Source organism: Orcinus orca, chromosome 18 (assembly GCF_937001465.1).
Source record: "Orcinus orca chromosome 18, mOrcOrc1.1, whole genome shotgun sequence".
Taxonomy (NCBI): domain Eukaryota; kingdom Metazoa; phylum Chordata; class Mammalia; order Artiodactyla; family Delphinidae; genus Orcinus; species Orcinus orca.
Window position 1 is genome coordinate 12,884,840 of NC_064576.1, and position 24,136 is coordinate 12,908,975.

Genomic DNA, 24,136 nt, shown 5'->3' on the forward strand with positions numbered 1-24,136 from the left:
ATACTCAAGGTCATCAAGGTTTTCTCCTATGCTACCTTCTAGGAGTTTTATAGGTTTTCATTTTACATTTAGGTGTGTGATACATTCTGTTAATTTTTGTAAGGGGTTTAAAGTCTGTGTCTACATTCATATTTTTGCATGTTCATGTCTAGTTGCTCCAGCATCATTTGTTGAAAAGACTATCTTTGCCCCATTTTATTGCCTTTTGGTCCTTTGTCAAATATCAGATGGCTGTATTTATGAGGGTCTATTTCTTTTTTTTTCCAGAAAAACAATGTATTTTTATTAATTTACTGCTTGATAGTCACCTATAATACTTTTTTTAAAACATCTTTATTGGAGTATAATTGCTTTACAATCGTGTGTTAGTTTCCGCTTTATAACAAAGTGAATCAGTTATACGTATACATATATCCCCATATCTCTTCCCTCTTGCATCTCCCTCCCTCCCACCCGCCCTATCCCACCCCTCTAGGTGGTCACAAAGCGCTGAGCTGATCTCCCTGTGCTATGCGGCTGCTTCCCACTAGCTATCTATTTTACATTTGATAGTGTATATGTGTCCATGCCACTCTCTCACTTTGTCCCAGCTTACCCTTCCCCCTCCTCGTATCCTCAAGTCCATTCTCTAGTAGGTCTGCGTCTTTATTCCCATCTTGCGCCTAGGTTCTTCATGACCATTTTTTTGGTTTGTTTTAGATTCCATATATATATATGTGTTAGCATACGGCATTTGTTTTTCTCTTTCTGACTTACTTCACTCTGTATGACAGACTCTAGGTCCATCCACCTCACTACAAATAACTCAATTTCGTTTCTTTTTATGGCTGAGTAATATTCCATTGTATATATGTGCCACATCTTCTTTATCCATTCATCTGTTGATGGACACTTAGGTTGCTTCCATGTCCTGGATATTGTACATAGAGCTGCAATGAACATTGTGGTACATGACTCTTTTTGAATTATGGTTTTCTCAGGGTGTATGCCCAGGAGTGGGATTGCTGGATCCTATGGTAGTTCTATTTTTAGTTTTTTAAGGAACCTCCATACTGTTCTCCATAGTGGCTGTATCAGTTTACATTCCCACCAACAGTGCAATAGGGTTCCCTTTTCTCCACACCCTCTCCAGCATTTATTGTTTGTAGATTTTTGATGATGGCCATTCTGACCAGTGTGAGATGATATCTCATTGTATCTCATTGATGATATCTCATATCTCTGTATATCTTCCTTGGAGAAATGTCTATTTAGGTCCTCTGCCCATTTTTGGATTGGGTTGTTTGTTTTTTTGATATTGAGCTGCATGAGCTTCTTGTAAATTTTGGAGATTAATCCTTTGTCAGTTGCTTCATTTGCAAATATTTTCTCCCATTCTGAGGGTTGCCTTTTCATCTTGTTTATGGTTTCCTTTGCTGTGCAAAAGCTTTTAAGTTTCATTAGGTCCCATTTGTTTATTTTTGTTTTTATTTCCACTTCTCTAGGAGGTGGGTCAAAAAGGATCTTGCTGTGATTTATGTCATAGAGTGTTCTGCCTATGTTTTCCTCTAAGAGTTTGATAGTGTCTGGCCTTACATTTAGGTCTTTAATCCATTTTGAGTTTACTTATACTTTTTGATTCCAATGTTGTTGGCAGCATAGTTTTTGATCATGTCTTCATATGACAATGATTTTGTCATACTTTCTGCAGCAAAGAGAAGAAAGAGAACTAGTCTATTTTTTAACATAGTTGGTTGGAATTTATTTTCTATTATTTTGGTTGGGATATATAATGCATATGACTTTACAAAGATATATACTTACTATTTGTAATAATGCACAGGTTTTATCCTATACACCTTAAAATTCATAAATTTCTGTTTTGTGCAATTCCCAGGCAAAAAGAAAAGGATGGTATAGTGTATTTCTCATTGCCAAAAAAAATACATTATCAAGTATATTTCTGAGAGGAGGGAATTTCTGGGTTTTGTTTTTTTCCTGCGTTGGGTCTTTGTGTTGTGTGTGGGCTTTCTTTAGTTATGGCGAGCAGGAGCTACTCTTCGTTGCGGTGAGCAGGCTTCTCATTGTGGTGGCTTCTCTTGTTGTGGAGCATGGGCTCTATGCATGTGGGCTTCAGTAGTTGTGGCATGTGGGCTCAGCAGTTGTGGCTCCCGGGCTCTAGAGCGCAGGCTCACTAGTTGTGGCGTGTGGGCTTAGTTGCTCTGCGGCATGTGGGATCTTCCCGGACCATGGCTCGAACCCATGTCCCCTGCATTGGCAGGTGGATTCTTAACCACTGTGCCATCAGTGAAGCCCAGAATTTCTGTTTAAAGTAGGTATTAATGAGAATCTTTTACTAGAAATTGTATATACGTAATTACTGGTAGAATCGTCCTCAAACAAGCTTCCAGCTCTTCTCAAACCTTGTTTCTCTTCCATTATCCACATATTTCAAGTGCTGGATGCCGTTGGACATGCTGATATCACAATATTACATCTGGCCTCGTGATGATAATGATAGGCTGTCACAGTGAGTGGTAAGAACATACATAGAAGCCATTTTTACACTAGAACAGCTAGCAATAATAGCCCTACATCAACTGAGTTTGAATTGTATAAATTTTTCTCACTAAACCCAAACTAAATGTATCACCAACTCAGTTTCCCCTTTGGATCACAAAATTCCCAAGGCCACTTTATTTTTTTTTATTAGGTAAATATTATTTTAAAAAAGATTTTATTGGAGTATAGTTGATTTACAATGTTGTGTTAATTTCAAGTGTACAGCAAAGTGAATCTGTTATACATACACATATATCCACTCTTATTCAGATTCCTTTCCCACATACGCCATTACAGAGTATTGAGTAGAATTCCCTGTGTTATACAGTAGGTCCTTATTGGTTATCTGTTTTATATATAATAGTATGTATATGTCAATCCCAATCTCCCAATTTATCCCCCTCCTTCCCCCTTGGTAACTATAAGTTTGTTTTCTACATCTGTAACTCTATTTCTGTCTTGTAGGTAAGTTATGAGGGTCTATTTCTGAGCTCTCTATTCTGCTCCATTAATCTATTTGTCTACTCTTTCACCAGTACCACCCTGTCCTGATACTGTAGATTTACAGTAAGTCTTGAAGCTGGGTAGCGTCAGTCTTCTGACTTTGTGCTTCTCCTTCAATATTGTTTTGGTTACTCTGAGTCTTTTGCCTTTCCATATAAACTTTAGAATCAGTTGTCAATACCCACAAAATAACTTGCTGGGATTTTGATTGGGATTGCATTGAATCTATAGACAAAATTGAGAAAAATTGACAATATTGAGGCTTCCTATCCATGAACATGGAATATCTCTCAGTTTATTCAGTTCTTTGATTTTGCTCATCAGAGTTTCATACTTTTCCTCATATAGATTTTATACATATTTTGCTAGGTTTACATCTAAGTATTTCATTTGGGGGGATGCTAATGTAAATAGTACTGTGTTTTTAATTTCAAATTTCACTTGATTTTTGCTGCTCTATAGGAAAGGGATGAGCTTTAACTTTGTATCTTGCAACCCTGCTATAACTGTTTATTAGTTCCAGGAGTTTTTTATTTATGCTTTTGGATATTCCACATAGACAACCACGTCATCCATGAACAGAGCCAGTTTTATATTTTTCTTCCCAATTGGCTTATGTTTTATTTCCTTTTCTTCTCTTGTTGCAGTAGCTAGAACTTCTAGTATGATGTTGAAAAGGAGTGGTGAAAGGGGACATCCTTGCCTTGTACCTTATCTAAGTGGGAAATCTTCCAGTCTTTCGCCATCAAGTATGATAATAGCTGTAGGATTTTTGGAGATATTCTGTATCAAGTTGAGGAAGTTCCCCTCTGTTCTTAGTTGACTGAGAGTTTTTATCATGGAAACCATCATTTTCTGAAGCCCTTTTTGCTCACTACTGAACCTCTAGCGTCCAGCAGAGTGTGTGACACCTTACTGCATTCTATCAATAGTTGACCCTTGAACAATGCAGGGGTTGGGGTGCTGACCCCCTCCCAGCATAGCTGAAAATCTGCATATAACTTCACAGTTGGCTCTCTGTACACCTGGTTCCATATTCACTGCTTCAACTAACTGTGGATGATGTAGTACTGTAGCGCTATTCATTGAAAAACATCTGTGTGTGAGTGGACCGCAGAGTTCAAAATCTGTGTTATTCAAGTGTCAACTGTATTTTGTTTATAATGAATTAGGGGATAGGATAGAAAGGAAATGAAACCACCTTAGATAATTACCCTCTCTGTTTCATTTGACAACATAGTGTCTTATAATAACTACAAGAACACGGTTGTCAAGTAAGAGTTATCTGAAATTATGGAGCATTCAACAATCTGACCTGCATACATTTACGACAAGTCGTTGGTTGCTGAAATGACCATTTACAGGGAGGCTGCATGGAGGGCAGCTTGAGAAGAATCCAGAAAGAAGAAGTCATGTGGCTGAAGGGAGCGCAGATAAACTCTGCCTTCTCAGGATGCAGCTTACATCTAAGCTCCAGCACTTTCTGTGTTTGGTGATTTAGGGCAAATCCTTTCACCTGTCCGAGCTTCAGTAACCTCCTTTGTGACATGGTAAGAATGGAAAAAGCTCCCCAAGAGGCTGCTGCGAAATCAAATGAGACAGTGCAAGAGACAGAACTTTGCAAATTGCTTAAGTGCCATGGAAATGTTATTTAGTTTATTGTTTCTGTAAAGTATGACCTGGTGGTCCTTGAGAAAACACTGTACCACATACTGTTCTAAGTAAATGTTGATAGAAAATTGGGGCTCTGAGCTGCATGTGTTGGCATGATACTTGTAGCCCTGAATTAGGTTTATTCCATTCATAAAATGCTTATGATGTGCCTACGATGCGCCAGTCACTGTTTAAGCACAGGGGATGCATCAGAAGATAAAACATACCAAATTCCAGACCTCATGGAGCTTACTTTCTGCAGAGGCAGAGGAAAACGAACAAAGTTAAAAATCATATAGAATATTAGAAAATGGCAAGTTCAATGGGGGAAAAAGAAAATAGGAAAGGGAGGTAGGGATGGGGAATGCAATATTTACATAACGCTTCTAGTCTCTTTCGTTTACATAATATCTGTTCTTTCTTTGTTGTTCTTCATTTGTTGACAATTCTGGAAAGCCACAGGGGAAATAAAAGTTAATTGGGGGCTTCCCTGGTGGCGCAGTGGTTGAGAGTCCGCCTGACAATGCGGGGGACGCGGGTTCGTGCCCCGGTCCGGGAAGATCCCACGTGCCGCGGAGTGGCTGGGCCCGTGAGCCATGGCCGCTGAGCCTGCGCGTCCGGAGCCTGTGCTCCGCAACGGGAGAGGCCACAGCAGTGAGAGGCCCGCGTATCGCAAAAAAAAAAAAAAAAAAAAAAACTTAATTGGGGAATTATTTGTGTTTGATGAGTTTTGAAGCTGCTCTTTTTAAACTTCTGGACCACAGTTTTTTTATTATTATTATTATTTAAAGTATACACCAACAAAAAATTTGGGCCGTCTTTTTCCCCTTGCCACAATGTATGCTAATGTGGCAAGAAATTAGTCAATTTAAAATTTGACAAATATATAGGTTAAGGGACGAAGAAGACATACACTTTTGGGTACATGATAGAAGGCATTCATTCCTCAGACCTATGTTCTATTTTCAAAATGATCTCTACACGTAGGAACACAAGGAACTCTAGAAGTATAGGAAAAATGTTGCTCCCAAGGTCATGTTTATGATCCATGTAGAATGAAGACCTTTAGTTGAATACCCAGCTTTATGATTAAGTATAAAAGTTGTCTATAACTTGTCTAAATATATTAAATAAGCTGCTTTATAAAAATATAAAATATAATAAGGAAGTCTAATTTGAAAACAGTGAAGTACAGCCTCATAAATAAATAAAAAGAGTTCATTCTCTACAGGTTTTTGTTTTGGTTTGAGTTTTTTTTCTTTTTTTTTTTCCTCTTTTTGGTGTTTGTTTGTTTTCGTTTCAATGCTTTATTCCCTTTACTTTGTAGGTTTTCCTATAAGAATTTCTACTTTCTGGTTCCCATTTCTAAGATCCACCTTTAAAAAAAAAGCAACTCACTAACTGGTCTTCCCATGTTTGGAGCATGTAGGTGAATGCTACAATTTAGAGGCAAATCTGAGAGCAATTCAACTGGCTTATCTCTTTCAACATGCTCCTACGCCCATGTGTACTCCCCTACACGTGTTCTGTTTGATTTGTTTTGTTATTTTGGTTATTGACCTCAATTCCTGGGATTTCAAATTGAATGATTCTTTGTTGTTTTATTCCATTAATTATTATTCTTAATACAGGGAGGTAGCCCCCCCAATATTTTAATACTCATTTATTCATTGGTTCAACAAATGTTATTGGGCATTTGCTTTCTGTCGTGTAGCATTCAAAGCATTTCTCTTATCTAAACTTTGTAATGGGAATGGAGTCCAATGGGTAGATCTGGGTAGAAGAAGACCCTTAGGTTGTTGAGGTCCCCCCACCCTTGCTGCTGCAGAGTCAGAATTACCCAGAAGAGGAAAGAATTGAGGCACATGCATGTCCTAAGCCTTATCTACCTGCATCATTCACACCTGAAATTAAGATGGAGAGGAAAGGCATCCACTACTGTAAGAATATGAACACATTAAAAGACCCTCTGAAAGGCTTTTCTGAATTCGTATGATTCACGTGCTGCCGATAGCTTATTTAATTTGGGAGGAAACATCCTAAACAATACATCTCCTAAGTTAAAAAAAAAAATCATGCCTGCCCCTGTCTTTAACCAACATGGAGTACCATTTTCACACTCTAAAGATATTCATGTCTTAACGCTGTGTCTTCTCCACTCCCCTTAGATCTTTAACAAACTGTTACTTTGTGTTTACCTGGCAACTATCCACTAGGATTAGAAAGGGTTTCTACTTACTTGTCATAAAACATTGATAAACAGTAGCCATAGAGGGGGCAAAGCACATTTTTAAGGATGGAGGAATTCTACCCCAAATAGTAAGTTACAGCTCCCAGGTTTGGCAACAGACTTCAAGGCTCTTGATACCCAAAGGTGGACTCCAAATGTCATGGACAGTGTGAATTATATGAAGAGAAAATACAAAATTAGACAGGGTGGTATATTTTTAAAAGCATAAATGTATTACTAGGTGTTCAAGTTCAAGATTCTGATAAGATCATCCCTCCTGGGGCAGTGTCTTGGTGCTGGTGAGTTGCTGGTACTCAGATGACTGTCTTTTATGTGTCCCTACTAGGGAGGATTTGTCACCCTTTACTTCCTGTGGTTTGTATCATCAAAACATTTTTTAAATTTTTCTAGAAATAAATCTATATTACAATGTTGAATATGCTTTTCAAAACTACTCATGCCCCAAAACCTTCCAGCTGAAGTTCTGATTTACTCTCCTTTCTTCTGAATAATTAATTCAGAACCAAAGGACTCACAAAAGACATTAGAAAAATGATGTCAGGAAGTTTTTTTTTTTTTTTTTTTTTGAGAAAAAGTAGCTCATCTTGGGTCAGTGCTTTAGATAATAGAGTTTAACTGTGTCACAGATAGAGAAGAAATGTAATAGCAAAGCCCCAATTAAATTAAAGTGACATTTCCCCTTTTAGGGGATTATTATAAAAAAACGTTCATTTCTCCTCATTTCCCTCAGGCTATATTTTTGCATAGGCCCTTAGCGTTTGTTTTGGAAATAGAGTTTATTTTCTTTTCTAAGTCTGGTAACATAATGAGAATGATTCTCCCCCTGGAGGCCTGCGCTAGACCTTTGTTTGTGGCCCAGGAGACACAGTCATTGGTGGTATCCTATCAGGTGAAAAATCAGAACTGGGGTTGCCTGGAACTAAGACGCATTCTTCCCCTTGGCATTATTTAGAAACAGAGAAAATTAATCACCTGTTTCTAATTGTAAAAATTTGTCTAAATTTGGCTCTCTCTAAAAGAAGAAGACTATAAAAATTGATGCAATCCTTTCAAAGTCCCTGCCCTTCAGCCAGGGACCGCACTTTATAATTTACAAATGTAAATATCTGGAATCTGGACAGGACCTCCATTTGTCCTCTCATCCCAGCCCACAGAGGTTACAGCCTGGAGGCTAAAAGGGAGGGTGGAGGCAGCTCAGGAAAGCTGTAGGCTGGCACTTGCCCTGTATGGTGCTCTTTCTGCTTGGTGCCTTGTTCCTCCTCAAACCTGTAAGGACAGGGGCTTCCCTGGTGGCGCGGTGGTTAAGAATCCGCCTGCCAGTGTAGGAGACACAGGTTCGAGCCCTGGTCCAGGAAGATCACACATGCCGCGGAGCAGCTAAGCCCGTGCACCACAACTACTGAGCCTGAGCTCTAGAGCCCGCGAGTCATGACTACTGAGCCCGCGAGCCACAGCTACTGACGCCCCCGCGCCTAGAGCCTGTGCTCCACAACAAGAGAAGCCACTGCAATGAGAAGCCCGCGCACGGCAACGAAGAGTAGCCCCCGCTTGCCACAGCTAGAGAAAGCCTGCGCGCAGCAACGAAGACCCAACACAGCCCAAAATAAAATAAATTAAAAAAAAAAACCTGTAAAGACAGAGCTCGTTCTTTGCTGTGGTTCATTGTCATCGGGTGGTTGTTTGTGGTGGTGGTCTACAAACCTAATTATTCTGCAGCGGACGGTGCGCTCAGGCTGGCAAAGGAGATGATCTTGTGTTGTCACTTCCTCTTCTCCTGAACATCTAAATCTCCCACCTAGGAAGTCCGAACTTCTCAAGACCTGCGGTCTTTGCCATCTTTCCCCAAATGCCCTGACTTTCCAATCTCCCCGTCCAGACTAAAGTCTTCTCTGGTCACCCACATCTTGGCTAGGTATGGAGAATAAACCTGTTTTATGTTAGACCTTAAAAATAATAAAAATATAACTTTGCACAGGTTTACACTCTTGTGAGCAATATGGAAAGATGAGTAAATTCACTCCACCCAGTCTGAGCCGGTGGGGAGAGGCTGGGCTGCAGCACAATTTCCTTTTCCTTCCTTAATGACTGTCCTGTCTTCCTCCTGAGGATGGTGAAAGAACAGTGCGTAGTACCAGATACCCAGCTATGGGAGGGTTTTAGGACCTGCCCTTCCCAGTTTCACAATTTCCCTAAGCCACATGCAGCAGGAACTTCGGTTGTAAGACAAAGAAACCTATGCATACGAATGCACACGTATCAAAAGTAACAGGTGTTAAGTGGAAAATACACTCATTTCTCCACACAGGAGCATTCTCTATGCAAGAATTCACACATATGAGCCACTGCTTATGTACAGAACATTTCCACTTATCCAAGGTTGGAGCCCAGTAAGCATTGTTTCTTGTTCTCCCACCATACTTTTCATTCTTAGAGGTGGCTTCATGTAGATCTCAACTGGATGTACTCCTCAGACCCTGTGTCCCTGTGTTAAAATACAGAGCTTTTATCTTTTAAAATATCACTCAGTATATTTTAAAAAAATGGATCCCAAACCATGCAAATATATCTACCAATTCCAAATAATTTTCACAGCTTGGGGCAACTGAAGACATGGCAAGCACTTGTTTGTTAACTGCTATTAAGTTCCCAGTTCTATCAGGCATGTTAATATTCTGTCAGTGTAATGATAGAATCCACGGTCATCTCAAATATGCTATTCTGTTATAAATACGTATTTTAGATATTTCCAAGGTGATTCTTAAGCTTACTTGTTCATTCATAAAAATGTTACGGCTACAATCTTAATTATGATGAAAACTCATAATTATTTATGCAAGTTTTGCCTGAAACTTTTAGAATGCAGGATGTTACTAGAGAAGCTGAACGTTCCAACATCCTCTGGGAATTTCTGACCTTAAGTCCAACACTGGCATGGAACCCACCCAGAGACTACCTTCACCCTCTATGGTGAGGTCCAGCTTAGCTGCAAAAGGAGTCAAGATGATGAGTATAACGAACAAGCCATGAGAACAGAGCCAAATATGAAAATGTCTCTAGAGCGGGGTGGGCAAGAGAAGATGCTGGGTTCTTAACAACCAAAGAGTATGAAGTCCAACTGGGTTAATTTTCCTTTCGACGCCCAATGCCACTGGAATGAATCTGCATCAGCTTCAGTGAAAGACATCCTAACCAGTGCTTTTCAAATTTTACTGTGTATATGATTCAGCTGGGGATTGTGTTAAAAAGAAGATGGAGGGCTTGAGATTCCTTATTTCTAAAATCTTCCAGGTGATGTTGTCTATAGACCACAATTTGATCATGAAGGACTAACCAGCATTTTCCCACAAACCACAGAAAATCACACCTTCAATCTCAGACAAAACTTAGCATGGCATTCTCCAACTCCACTGAAAAATTAAGTGTGAATTGCTTCTTTTCACTTTTGCCTAAACAGTGGTGTCAGAAAAAAATAGGTTTTAAAGAAGTAAACAATTGTTGAGTGAAATGAAATAAGTCCCTCTTCAGCAAGCCGTAAAGCCGATCTCTGGCTACATCCATGATAATAAGAGCAAGGTTGGAGACCTGAGATTCCTGATTCTCATTCCGCGGTGTTTCTCCTTGAGAATGAAAAGTCAGTGCCGATAACTATGGTTAGCTTGGCTCTAACGAAGCAGAGGGGCAGCCGCCCAGGCTGCAGAGGGAGGGTGAACCCTGCAGGCAGTGGATGTTGGCCAACCAGGGCTGCACAGCTTACCAGTACCCATCTGATGCATGCCCTGAGAACAAGTGGGGAAGCACTTCCATGGTCAGAGAATAAATGGGGGCTTTATTATTACCTCAGAAATTACATTCCATAAATAAAGTGGTCCAAACGCTGCCTTGAGTTACTCCCTTACAAAGCCGAGAGAGCTTAGTGCAGAGATCCAAAAGAGAATTGATGGAACCAATATTTTTAATTTTCAAAAGGTGCCATTATAGTTGGCCATAGACCTTTTAAGCATATTTATAGGCTCACCTGCCTAATTTTGTCTGTCTCTCTGTGTGTTTTAGGTACCTGACAATCAAGCAACTGAAGTTAGTGCTGCCTCATTTTCCACACGGTTTTCAAAGACCTATTGAGTGCAAACTAAATGCAGTTAGACAGAAACAAAGATATGACTGCCCTTTACTTCTAGTAAGTGGAAGTCGTCCAGTTGTAGTGGACCTACATTTATTCTTACATTGAAGCAATGATTCCTTTCAATGAAAATAATCTGAGATTTATTAGGGGGTTTCTTTTTGCCTTTGGCAGCAAACATAGAAGCAGCTAGCTCAGCAAGGTGAGCTAAATGCAATTTGGAATTTCCTTACAACTCAGCTTAAATCACACAATCCGATTGAGAGACAAGTTTAATTCCAGAAGGCTCTTTCACCCCAGAGTTAATGTTATAGAAATTTGTTCCCAAACAGCTATACTGGCTTTTAAACATAAGAAAATAACTTCCTTTCCAGCAAATATAATGTCTTTGGATTTAGACAAGGGTGAGAATGAGAGGAACAGAACTTGATTTTAGACAGAAAAGTTATTACACTAATATGTATAAAGCAGATAACTAATAACCTGCTGTATAAAAAAATAAATAAAATTCAAAAATTCAAAAAAAAGAGAGAAAAGTTATTTAAAACCTGGATCTAAAAATACGTATATTAGCCATTGCTAAAGAGAACAACTTGGAATGAGAGCATGGAAAATGTGTTTCCAAGTCAAATAAAAATAGCTGAAACATATCCTGAAGTCCATGGGTGTAATTAGTCCCATGATTCCCTGAAATCTAAACCAAGGAAACAAGGAACTCTAAAAATGAGCCCTTTTAAAAAGTATGGCCCCTGGGAGTCTAGGCTCATCTCAAATTTGTACTTATGGAAGCTGAAAGGGCTGGAATATTCATGTCCTGACTGTAAGAGAAGCCATAGAATCAGATCTACCCAAAGGATTTCTTTTTTGGAATCAATGCAACCTATTTACACAGTCTGCAATGTATGGTCCCTCTACTCTTAGAATCACCTTTGTAATGAGCCAAGGTGAATTTCAGACGAATCAGCTTATTCATCCTTCCTTCCTTCCACCATTTATTCATTCAAGAAACAGTTATGCGGTACCAATCATGTGGCAAGTACTGTGCTAAGCCTTAGGGATAAAAGCAGAATACGACACCCTTCTATTCTGCCTTCCCTGTTACTTTTGCACTGCTGATGCTAATCCAAATGCTTAAAAACTCAACTGGGTGAAAAATAGGGTTAAAATCCTCTTGTGAAAACGTATCTAATTTTCTTATGAGAATGAGAAGGTCGGTCCATCTCCAGTCTTTTTTTTTTTTTTTCTTTTATGACTGTGGGTCCAGGAGGAGGAAATTCTGCCTGTTTCACTAATCAAGTTTCTCCAGCTCCGAGGCATATTAGGCACAAATATTGAATGAATGAAAGAAGGAAGGAATGCCTTTGCTTCCTGAGCACACTGTATAGTCCGGCACAGAGTATTTGTCCTCCAGAAATATTTACTATGTGAAACTGAATTCACAGAGTCAACATCCAGCGAATGAAGCGGACCTAGCATTTAATCATTAGAGTTTGGTTAAGTCTCTTCTGCATAGAAGTATGTCAAGGGGTAGTCATAGCATACGGGAGAAATTTATAGGTACGATTTACCTGAAATCTAGCATATTGGCAAGTTTTCCAGGCATTAGGAAACTTCATGGTAAGGTGGACATGGTCAAGTCATTGGCCACTTTGTTGTCAGTCCTTTGTGAAAGGACACCAGACCTCTGGGGTTGGGTGTAATACTTCATGGTTTGCTTCTGCCAGGAGTATACACTATCCTTTGTCCTGATCATTCAGAGAATATTCAGGTAGTCATAGATAGTTCTATTAAAGGTTTTATTTTCTCTGAATATAATCATTTTCTTTCTTGCTTTATATTTACTGTTTAATCAAAATTATCTGTGCTCATGGGATTAAAATAAAATTTTTTTCTACAAGGCTCTTTTCACCTGCCTTTTTTTCCAGCAGCCTCTTTTCCCCTGCCTCCCAACTACTTTAACTACTTCTACTTGATTATTTCTTTTGATTATACTTATATCTATCTAAATAATGTGCTCATACTGTTTCTGTTACTTTTCTTTGGTTCTCTGCAGAAGACTGGAATTTAGGTTTTTCAGCCCCCCATGCTCAGAGTGCGCGCGCGCGCGCGCGCGCGCGCGCGCGCACACACACACACACACACACACTCCCCTCCCAATATTCTTCTTATGCAATTAGATTGCAATGTTGATTTGGACATGTATATTGTCTTTTTTGTTACTGTAAGGTTGGAGAACACTATTCACATCTAAGTCCTGATAAACTATTACATTTCCTTTCTTTTATTCATTTTTATGTCTGCAGAGTTAGTAACTGTTCTGATTGATTGATTGGGGGGGATTGCTTAATTTTCTAGGTACCTATTACTAATTAATCCCCAGACTCTTTACCATAAATGTGAATCTCCTCTCAGCCACACACATTTGGTAAGTCATCGCTTCTTCTTTTTTGAGACATCCCTCCAGAGCCTTCTGACCTCCTGCTCCAATTCACAGTTAATGTTCTCTTTATTTCCTGTTGAGATGTCTTCCTGGGATCTCTCTTCACCATCATCTTGGCAATTTCCTTGGCTACTCTTTGTGTCTGATGATTTGTTTCCTGGATCCAATGCCTTTTTATTGACATACTCCTTTGTTTTAGAAGATTCTCTCTTCCAGTAGCTTCCTGAGAAAAGGTACAAGGGAGGAAACTTTTTGGACCTTGAATGTCTGACAGTGTCTTTATTTAATCCTCTCAGTGGATGGTGGGCTGGGTATAGAATACTAGATTGGAAATCATGCCCCTCAAAATTTTGAAGGCTTGTGTTGATCGTTTATCTCTACTTTCCCGTACGGTATTGAGAAGTTCAATGCTATTCTGAATCTTGATCATTTGTTTTTACTTTCTGAAAGCTTTATGAAAATGTTTCTTTGCATCTAATGTTCTGAAATTTCGTGATGTTGTGCACGCACTTGGGCCTTTTCTATTCATTTTGCTCACACTTGGTAATCCCTTTAATGTGGAAACTCACATACTTACATTCTGGAAATTTTATTTGTAACCTTTCTTAGATTATCTTCTCCTCTCTGTTATCACTTTCTTTCTTTATGAAACTCTTGTCATTTTGTTCTGAGCCTCTTGGATTGATTATCTATTTTAAAATATTTTTCTCTCATTGTTCACTTATTTGTGTTTTCTCCTTTCTAGAGGAGAAAACTTTATCTTTCAACTCCTCTGTTGAGATTTTCCTATCATACTTGAAAAAAATTTTAAGATTCTTTTCTTAAATGTTCCAGAATGTTTCTTTATAAAGGCTTCCTTTTCTTGTTTCATGAATGTAATAATCCACCTCAATCTTTTGGAAGTGTTCTTCTTTCTACATTGGCTTTTTTTATTCCAAATTCCTTTTTTACTCTTTCTTGTTTTTTTTTTTTTCACTTCTGACTTTCAAGTTGGCATATTTCCTATTGCAACTGTTCATCTTTCACTCTCTGCTCACATATGAGTGGGTTGGTAAAGTGCCAATGATAGCTCTTTGCAGGGGGGGCTTGCTGTCAGGTGAAACTCATTATAGAGCAATCTTGTTGGTCATCTTATGAGGGCACTGATGGCCGTAAGAATTTCCAGGTCCCTCTTATCTCTTCCCAACTATTCAGATTCTCCAAGGGAAAAAAATTGCAATATACTATCTATAATGTATTATCCTGACTGTCTGAATATAGGCATCAAATAGTGAAGGGGATGCAGGTAGAGGTTATTTCATAACTCTGTGTGTAAAATTCCACTTATTTTCTCTATTTTGAGCATTCTTAGTGGTCCTGTAGCCGGCTTGCCCCAATTCACAAAAAGCTGATTATATGCCTCTCTTCCCAGTTCCACAATCAGAGACGTTATGTTGTTAGCTTGAAATTAGCTTTGGGGGGAGTATTTCTGCCTCCGAAGTTGGCAAGGACTACACGTCGTCTCCCCCTCTATGCCCCCGAACCCTGACTGGATTGTTAACATAACCAGTGCGCTCTATGCGGCACGCTAAGCCTGCCCCCAGCTGTGTCTGGTCTTTCCCCATGCCAGAACTCCTCCGGTTTACCCCTCTAAAAATACACTTTAAGTCTCCTGCCAGGGTTGGGGGAAGGAAACATGTTCATGAGGTTGTGCAGAGTAGGAGAGAGAGCGGGAATCTAGCATCTAACTGCCTCTCAGATTTTCAAACCACTCACCTGTTTTCCACCCTCTCTTCACCCGCTCTTTGAGAAGCACCCGGCACCCCCAGGCCTGAGTTTCTGAAGCACAGTCAGGTTACTTCTCGTCTTTACGTGCTGCTGGCCGAGGTTTCGGCTTTCTGGGATCGGCCCAGTCAGTGGCCATTCATCCATCTGTTTTCCAGCGTGCAAAATTAGGTTCTTGTTTTCTCCTCTTTGTTTAGGGTTCATACCGTTCTTTATTTTTCTCTTTTAACCTTTTATAGTCCATTCAGTGGTTTGAGGGAGGAGCACAGTAAACGCAAACTCAATCTGCCTTTTTTTATTTCAAAGTCAAACTGAAGAGTTTATGGTGTTTTAGGGGCAGGCCAAGAGTCAGAGTTGTCCTGAAACACTCCTCCTACCCTGGGCCCACCCAGAAGTACGTCTCAGGGCCATGGGCAGCCCCACAGCCAAGGTGGCCTTTCTTGGGCTCCGGTGAATAATAGGCAGGTCAGAGTTGTTTGGGGCAGAGCAGAACTGCATTAAGTGAGGATGGAGTCACCATGTATTTGTTAAGTACTGGCCTGATGCTATTCAGGGCTTTGCCAACTGTTACAAACTTGGTAACTCTGACTTTCTGAAAACTCCCTCTGACTGGTCTTTGTAAAACACATACATATTTTCTCTTGGAAAAGTTTCCAAGTACCAGGGCCACCTGAAGAGCTCCTGTGGATTTGAGCCATTTCTTGTCGGTCTACAAATTGGTTAGGATTTATCTGGCAATTGAGAAATAACTAATCTCGCTCCTGTTTCGTGCACCTGCAGGTTCACACCATTCATCTTGTTAAATTCAGTTTTTCAGCTCCAAGAGGTAAGGAGGCATCTCAACACGAATAACTCCGGAGAACAAATGGCATTTCTGGGCAGATTACTTAACACAAACGTGTCCTGGATAAAGCCTCGCTGATTCCTTTCATCCGGTTCCTGGTGGACCTAGCAGTGGCGAGCGTTGGATGGCTGATGATCGTGGGTTGAAAAACTTTTCCCCTTTTGGTTACAAGATTGGCAACGATTTCTGAGACAAACACTGCTGTGACAGCAGGCAACCATGTAGCACCAAAGTACAATGGGAAACATGCTCCAAAGTGTTGGCCCAGACTCCTGGGAGACCTTGTGTCTGGTGACTGGTGTGCAATATGGTGGGAGCACCTCAGGCCAGTTATTGCCATGCACTTCCTGATTTCACATCTGAGAGAACAACTTCCCCTCTGAGACGAGAGGGAAAGGGATCCATCCCCTCAAGATTTATCTTTCAGGGACTTCCCCGGTGGTCCAGTGGTTAAGACTTCACACTCCCAATGCAGGGGGCCTGGGTTCAACCCCTGCTAAGGGACCTAGATCCTGCAATGCCACAACAAAAGATCCCACATGCTGCAACTAAGACCTGGTACAGCCAAATAAATAAACAAATATCTTAAAAGAAGATTTACCTTTCAAGTGTGGGAACAGAGTTGATAAATGATTTGCGTACGCATGTGGAGTTAGAAATATGTGGATTCTAACCTCTGCTCCACCAGTCTCTAGCCATTTGTATTGGGGCAACTGTCCTTTTCTAAACTTCATCTTCTGGAAACTGAAGTGATAATTAGAACTACCTGGGGAAGTTACTGGGAGGGGTAGGTGCAAAGCCGTGGGCTGCAGACTGGCTCATGAGCTCCCTAAGTGTTTGCTGCTGTGGGGCTGTTCCTGTGGGTGGCATGTTTGCCCCCAGCAGCTGAGAGTCCTTCGAGGCGGCTGCTTTTTTTTTTTTTTTTTTTTTTGCGGTACGCGGGCCTCTCCCGTTGCGGAGCACAGGCTCCGGACGCGCAGGCTCAGCGGCCATGGCTCAGGAGCCCAGCCGCTCCGCGGCATGTGGGATCCTCCCGGACCGGGTCACGAACCCACGTCCCCTGCATCGGCAGGCGGACTCTCAACCACTGCGCCACCAGGGAAGCCCTAGGCGGCTGCTTTTGAAGGTCTGGATCAAGGGGCAGGTTCTGGTCAAGAGCCAGGCTGCTCCCGGAGAAAGCAGAGAATGACTGAGTTGAAACTGAGGAAGACACAGAGTTGACATTAAATATTTACTGAGCGTCCAGAGCGTACCCCAAAGCAGACAGATTTATCTCCAGGAACGTTTCACTTAAGACAAGGCATTAAACATCCATCTGAAGCCTGAATATGTCCTCATTTAAGCGCTAATGAGAAGGTACCATAGGAAGCAGAAGATTACACTCTCTCCTGCCTGCCAGGGCTGCATCTTGCCCCATTCCTACCTCTGCCCTCCGTTTTACACCCACACAGTTCAGAGGCCCCGCCCTGCATCTCCAGGATAAGGCAGCTCAGCCAGTGTGTCTTGGCTTGAGCACAGACAGGTTTCGTCAACTCCCTACACACAGCAAACACATTTTGTGGAAAGTTCCTAAGTCGCAAGCTGGGTTTGAGTCTTTGCTCCTCTCTAGGCATTTTTCATTTGTTTTGAATCGTGAAACGTCCTCTGTGTGTGCACAAGTGTGTGTACAAGTGTGTGTGTGCACACGAGTGCATGTGTATTTCTACTGAGAACGGACCTAATTAGTTCACTTTTACCTTTAATAATAGTGATTATCACTACAGGAAATCACTTTGGATTTCATCACATCCTATGGAAGACACTCACTAACTCTGAACATATCCGGTATAAGGCATATACATTAGCATAAAAATCTTGAAATTTTCCATGGAAGACAGTAGGTAATAAAGTAATATTGATCTATATCTTATATGATGCTGCCTCTTTGTAGGATCATAGATTTTTGTTTTGAAAATAGACTTTATTTTAGAGCTATTTTCAGTTCACAGCAATACTGAACCAAAGATGCAGAGATTTTCCATAGACCCCCTGCCCCACACATGTACAGCCTCCCCCATTATCAACATCCCCACCAGAGTGGACATTTGTTACAACTGATGAACCTCCCCCGACACATCATCATCACCCAAAGTCCATAGTTCATCTTAGGGCTCACTCTTGCTGTTTGTTGTACAGTCTATACGTTTTGATAGATGTATAATGACTTGTGTCCAGGGTTTATTTTAACAGTCCTTTGGGCTTTACCAGATTGAAAGAATAGGACATGAATACAGAGATTTTCCTTCCCAGGTTCCACAGACAGAATTGTCTCAGCTAAGAACATTTTCTAATGATAGAGGAAGGCTCCAACCTAAAAAATTTGTTGTTCTCTTCACAGAATTCTCAAATGAACATTGTCAAGAAATGAATATGTTTTCAGGGACAGCCTGCATGGTTCTTCTTCTCCCTGTAACTAAGGTGGCCCAGCATCTCTGCTTCTCAACCATTTCTCCTCAGCCATGCCGACTCCTATTCTGTCCAAGGTCAAGCTCACACAGCGGCAGTTTAGGCTGACTGGAGCCTTGACCCACGCCTGACCTGCAGTCATCTCTCTCCCTTTTCTAGTTCCCTCCTATAGCTGCCCAGAGCCAGGGTGTCTTCAGTGTCCCCTTCCCCTCCCCCCTGCTCCCCGCACGGTGCAGCTTTGTGTCACTGCCTCTGAATTCTGCCGTCTGCCCAGGCACCTCCTTCCTCACTCACTCTCATGAGTCTACAAAGATGTCTTCAAACTACGATTCCTTCTTGTTTCTCATCAAAGCCGTGCCCTGGACATCAGATGAAACAATCTCTGCCATCCTTCCAGGGTACCCAAATGGATGCTGATTTTAATGCTGCTTCTTTTCTCTCTAGATCTTGAGGGCAGACAAAGCTCTAGTTTTCATTGGCTCCGTGATGTTTTTACGGAACCATGCAGCTCCTGAGCTATAACCAACGTGAGAAATGGCCTATTTCATTTGCAAGTTAAAACATCAGGTACGTATGAGCCTTTCTTTATTTAGTTAGTGGGGGAAAAAAATCATTCTAGATTGTCCATGTGGGACCATTCCTAGCTGCTGGTGGGCTATTGCTTTCTACTCAGCCAAAGTTACAGTACTGGATGGGGAGGCGTGGTTATGGAGACAGAGCTGGGGACAACTGCCAACATGAACATGTATTATATAAACACAGTTCAAATTGCTTTCATACAGTCTGAATTTAGAAATCTCACCAGTCCACAGGTGAGAAATATTCCTGCAAGGATCAAAGTCTGGAATAATACAAAGTGAGTGGACGGTGCCGTGAGTACTAGGAGTACATGAGGCATTTCTCATGCTTCCAGCAACTTGCCTACTTTGCAAGCAACCCAAGAAGCAGGAGAGCCAACCATAGTAGTTCATGTAACTTTTCAAATTTCCAGATGTTGTTCTTGTCTCTGCTGCTGTTTGGACAACTGCCATTGTGTTCCGTTTCCAATAGAATCTAGTGTCCAACACTCTCCTCCAGATACTGCTGCTTTCTACCTCCTTTTCACCAAATTATCCAAAACAAGTAGGGGTCTGCTGTGGTGCACAGAACAGCAGGAGTCCCCCTCAGTCCTGCTGCAGACCCAAGAGTGACCTTTCCACTGAGAGGTGGTCAGTGTGTCTTTCCTATCCAAACCAGAAGTGGCCTTGAAGGCCTCATTTTGGTCTCATGCGCGTCATCCCCAGAAGTTAATAACCCCTCTGATTGTTGGGGGACCGGCCAAGGTGCCCTGGGAACAAGATATATCCTAGGCATCCCTGGCAACTATTCCTGGCTTTGGGTAGGATGGGAGATTAGCCATGCATGCTGATGAAAATGCTAGAAGACGGCTTGGGGTTCTGAACAGGGAAAAGGCTTTCCGTAAAGTCAGAGTTTCAGGCAATTTCCTGCTCCAGTCACTCCCTAAACATAAAGGGTACTCCCTCTACAGGACCCTCCCTCTAGGTCTTTCATTACCCGCTGGCCATTCTTAAGTACCCCCCCGACCCCGATTAAATGAGATCTCTAGCCAACAGCACTCTTCCATTAAGAAGTCATATTTTTAAACTGCAAACCTCATTTCATTCTGAATGAAGTGTTAATTTTATACAGGATATTGGGTGGAATACGAGAAGTGTGTGACATTTTGTCCATGATAGACTGGATCTGTTGTTAGAAAACTTTTTTTTCTTTTGAAATGAGAACACCTTCTTCAAATAAAATCTTAGGTAGAAGCCAGCTATACACATCAGATAAAAGTGCACCTGCGGGCTTCCCTGGTGGCGCAGTGGTTGAGAGTCCGCCTGCCGATGCAGGGGACACGGGTTCGTGCCCCGGTCCGGGAAGATCCCACATGGCTGGGCCCGTGAGCCATGGCCGCTGAGCCTGCGCGTCTGGAGCCTGTGCTCCGCAACGGGAGAGGCCACAACAGTGAGAGGCCCGCGTATCGCAAAAAAAAAAAAAAAAAAAGAGAGAGGAGTGTCGTGGTTTTAAATGCATAATCTCTGGTGTAACACAATGATAGTCCTGTAGGCAGAAGAGAAGGCTGTGTCAGGACCTATAGCTGCGGGGCCCTAGTTCAGGTTCCTCCTTCACTGAAAGATGCAGTCCTGGGGGACACTGGTCTTTCCCAGCAGTTGGTGCTAAAGTCATGCAGCTTAGAGCTCACTTGGAGCACACTCTCCCTTTCCCCATTCTGCATGACTCCATCTTAATATCACTTAAACAAACTCTCTTCCTCCATAGCCATCATTTAGCAGCCCCCCAAATAAGTCAGAGTAAAACCACTATACTTTACAAATATATAGTAAAGAATCGAAGCAAAAATACAGGGGGAGGGTCTACTTAGTATCAATTGTAGTAAGCATGAATCCTAGGAAACAGCTACGTTGTAAAATTACAAGGAAATCTCTAGGGTAAAGCCAAATCTCAGCTATCCATAAAACATTACCTGGGAGGTGAAGAAAGGCAAGTACGCTTTATTTGGGTATAAATGTTATGCATTTATACTGCTTAGTCAGATAGCTCTGGGGACCAGAAAACCAGAAGCCAATATGCCTACTATCGCCAACCTGCTGAAGAGTCGTGTGTAGTTTTGCATCTTAGACTTCCTTCCTGGGTAGCATAGGGCCATTGAGGAATTTGTGAGGTGGAAGGAAGGTCCTTCAACAAATTCTATTGTGTTACCTTCAGGCTGTGACTCCAATCAGCTGAAGTCTGTGTGGTATGTTGAGACACACATTGGTCTAACATTGGGAGTGTTTACATGTAAATGACTGCTTCTCTGAGGTGATAAAGGACACACATTAGGAAAGCTTCTCAAGTGTCTCCCTCAATGTTTACTATGTACAACTAGAGGATTATTCCTTGGAGGACAAAGGGGTTTTTTTTGTTTGTTTTGTTTTGTTTTTTTAGTTTTCAGAAGAACCAATAAAAAAACAACATACCTGGGAGGAAAAACACTGATTTTTAAGCCATTGTTGACTAACACTATATTGCAAAGCTAATTGGCAGCATGAATCTGGACCAGGTAGCTACCTGGGAATTGGGACATGAAGAGTCCTTGGTCCTGAGCGGAGGTGGTTGGTGTTTCTTGGGAAACCAGAAGGACCAAAGACAAGATTGACCACCTTCTGAGTTTTCCTGAGGAACAGCTCTGATTTTTCTCAAGGCAAACTAGAAAATTTTCTATGATACAGAAACAAAGCTAAGTTTTCCAAAGCTGTGTGTTAGTCCTATTCCTTGGGCCACTAGATATATCCCAGATTTCCCTTTAGGGTAAGTCAATTCTCCAGGGATCGTACCTTCAAATTGTTGGTTTTCAGATGGAGGACGGGAAGCTGATGTGGGGTTAGGCTGGGAGGAGAAGCTCAGAGGGAAGCTACGGGCGGGCACAGCCCACGCTGAGCGAGCCATTGGCTATTTCAAGCCCATGGGGTGTGTGGGGAGGTGTGTCTGGCTTGGTCATCTCTAGGTCCTGAGGAACTGAGACCTGAGAACAGTTGAGTTTTCATAGCAGTTCCAAACACTTTGAAAGACGTAACCGCGGTGGGAATTGTTTTTAAGGGGCTAGAGACAAAGCCCTTGCATTCAGCATTTGATGATTCTATAGACAGTTAAAAATCAGAGGTGAATATATTATTTCGATAAGACAAGCCAAGTTCCTTTCTTGGTAGGAAATCAAGGACTACTAATTAATGAATTAAAAATGCACAATTATTAATACCTTACCTTTACTAAACTTTTCTATCAAATCAACCACTTGCTACTGTTTTGTTTACAATTAATAATAAATAGTAAAGCAATAATAGGCATTAGTTCTCATTAAATGAGAAAGATAACCTCCCTTGGGCTTTTACGTCTCTTGTTCTGCTTCCTCTTTTCCCCTTTGTCAATGTTCCATCTAGAATTGTTACTTAATTTTTTCTTTGTTTTGTAAATTAACTTCTCTGGCTCAGTTCCTTAGGTGAAAAACACTGACTGGCAGCGCCTTATTTTAGGGAACCGGATATTCTGAGATATAAAAGCCCCACAAAAAGGTGACCAAGCGCTGGCTGCCTCTGTTGGAGCGGAGGCCCCCTGGTTCCTCAGTCACAGATCCTCAGCTTCTGCACAAGGCTGCTTTCCATCTGCCTCCAGGACAAACAAACAGCCCCAGGTGATGTAGTAGCTAAGGACTACAGTTTTGCACCGGAGTGCCTCTTGTCACGGGGAACCTGAGTCATTCTGTACTTAGCGTAATCATCGCTTTCCCTGTGCTCCATCCCCACCTCCATCAAAGCTTTGAGGACTTTGAAGTACATTAAATGATCTATAGAATGTAAGGGAGGAGTGACACTGTGTGTGTAAATTGCAGTGGGCACGGAAGCTTCAAACGAATTGTAAGCATAATATATTTACATTTTAAGACAGGAGAAAAAACTACAAGAATACATGTGTTACTTTTAAATGAAGCATATCAGCATATAAGGTAATTGAAAGAATTCTAATATGTATGATTGCCTCTAAATAAACACTATTTCCTCAAAGGAACGGACACAGTTGGGTTTGAGGGCATTTTCCTACTCACATGAAGATGGTTTTGCATTTCAGATTTTTTAAAATCACTGAACATACATCATGTCATCAGACCCATTCTATTAAATGTCATCTTAGGAACAAGCTCATGAGAGTTGCAGCTGGAAATTGAATCTAAATGTCAGATGTAAGACAGGTATAAAGGACAATTTTGATCATCACTTGGGGTCAAAATGATTACCTTTGGGTTCTTTTCCTATAATAGTCCTTTTTCAGAGAGATTATGCTTTATCGGTTTGCTCTAAATAAAGCATATTATTTTTCATAAGAGAAAAAAACTGAGTTTTTATGATCTAAAGATGGTAACGTGTAGCCAGTATATGAGAAGTAAATATATTCTCTTTATCAGAGACAAGGCAAAAGCCTTTCCAGACATTATTTTTATAAGAATCCGCCAGAGAAAAAGAATGAGATGGACACAGGGAATATTTCTCAGAAGCCAAACCCAAAAGAAAAATCTTAAGAGAGATAAACATTATGTCATGTTTCTGAAACTTCCTGATCATCCTTAAAGTAGACCATCTGTCCTTGATGACAGAACTCACTGGATGAGACCTTGAGGAATGTAACTCATTATAAAATTTCTGAAACAATGAATTTGTTTCCCTGTATTCCAACTTTGTAGCAAATCTGTTACCCAGATGTAAATTTAGAAGCATCAGAGCTCTTGGCCCCCTGAAGGAAGAATTTCAATTGAGGAAAGGCATTATAGACTCTAACAAAAGAAGAATCCTCAAAACCTAAATTACCCCAAACAAACCAGGGCTGGACATAAATGAAGTGGATGAAGAATTCGGCCATAGGGGAAGGTGAGCTGCTCTTACCACTGGGAGGAAAATACTGTGACAGCAAACAGAAATGAAACTCACCCATTGACCCAAATGCTAGGCAGATGGTGTGGCTTTGACAAGCGATTCACCTTTT